The sequence below is a fragment of the Chrysochloris asiatica genome, unplaced genomic scaffold (genome assembly GCF_000296735.1).
Source record: "Chrysochloris asiatica unplaced genomic scaffold, ChrAsi1.0 scaffold00026, whole genome shotgun sequence".
Classification (NCBI taxonomy): Eukaryota; Metazoa; Chordata; class Mammalia; order Afrosoricida; family Chrysochloridae; genus Chrysochloris; species Chrysochloris asiatica.
In genome coordinates, this window is record NW_006408544.1 from 12,712,881 (window position 1) to 12,714,443 (window position 1,563).

The window sequence follows — 1,563 nt, forward strand, 5'->3', positions numbered from 1 at the left end:
AAAAATTCAAGCCTTGACTTGTAATACTGAAGGATTCTTTGAGCAAAATATTGAATGATGCAGAAAGCATCTAAAAAAGATGAAAGGAATACAAGTCACTGTATCAAAAAGAAATTGTTGATGCTTAACTATTTTAAGAGGTAGCATTTGATCAAGAGCCAATGTACTGAAGGAAGAAGTCTAAGCTACACTGAAGGCATTGGCAAAGAATAGTGACATAAAAACTGAAATCTTTCAACAAACTGAGACAGCACTGGAGGCACTCACTCAGCTCTGCCAAGAAATTTGGAAGACAGCTACCGGTCACTGATTGGAAGAGATCCATATTTGTTCACATTCCAAAGAGAGGTGTTCCAACAGAATGAAGAAATCATAAAACAATATCATTAATATCACATACAAGTAACATTTTACTCAAGATCATTTAAAAATGGTTGTACCATTACATTAACAAGGACCCCCAAAGGTTCATGCTGGGTTCAGCAGAAGAAGTGGAATGGAGAATATCATTACTGACGTCAGATGGATCTTGGCTGAAAGCAAAGAATACCAGAAAGATGTTTACCTGCGCTTGACTGTGTGGATAATGACAAGCTATGGACCACACTGAACAGTATGAATAGTCCAGAACACTTAATCGTGCTCATGAGGAACTTCTACATAGACCATGATGCAGTCATTCAAACAAAACAAAGGGACACTGAATGGCTTCAAGTCAAAATGGTTTAAAATCAGGGTTGCATTCTTTTACCATACTTATTCATACTGTATGCTGACAAACTAATCCAAGAAGATGGATTATATGAAGGAGAATGTAGCATCGGGTAGACTCATTTACAACCTGCAATGTGCAAATGATACAACCGTGCTTGCTGAAAACAACGAGGACTCAAAATTCTCAGTCATGGAGATCATAAACCACAGTCTCTGATATGGGTTGAACATCAATGTAAAGAAAAAAAAAATTTTCATAACAGGACCAATAAATAGCATGATGATAAATGGAGAAGAGGTTGAAGTTGTTAAAGACTTCATTTTGCTTGGACGTACCATCAGTGCTCACAAAGCAGCAGTCAGTAAATCAAATGACACTTTGCACTAGGCAAATCTGCTACACAAGATCTATTTAAAATGTTCAAGAGCAAAGATGTCAAACAGTTTGAGGACTAAAGTCTGCCTGACACAAGCCACGGTATTTTTCAATAGCCTCATAAGCTATTGTTGGTTGGACAGTGAATAAGGAAGACCATAGAAGAATTGATGCATTTGAGTTATGGTGTTGGAGAAGAATATTAAAAGTGCCATGGGCTGTCAGAAAAACAAATCTGTCTTGTAAGAAGTACAACCAGAATGATCCTTGGAACCAGAATAATGAGACATCATCTCTCATACTTTGGACGTATTGTCAGGAGGGACTAGTCCTTGGAGAAGGATATCAGGCTAGGTAAAGTGTAAGATCCGTGAAAAAGAAGAATATCAACAGTGAGATGGAAAGGCACAGTGGCAGCAGCAGTGGGCTCAAGTTTGACTACAACTGTAAGAATGGCTCAGGACTGGATAGTG

At 38.1% G+C, this 1,563-nt stretch overlaps 1 protein-coding gene across 1 annotated transcript in view; it reads right to left on the bottom strand.

Annotated features, from left to right (window-relative positions):
• AGBL4 (ATP/GTP binding protein-like 4) overlaps positions 1 to 1,563 on the bottom strand; it is a 2,461,121-nt gene that overhangs the window by 1,455,478 nt on the left and 1,004,080 nt on the right. The window lies entirely within an intron of this gene.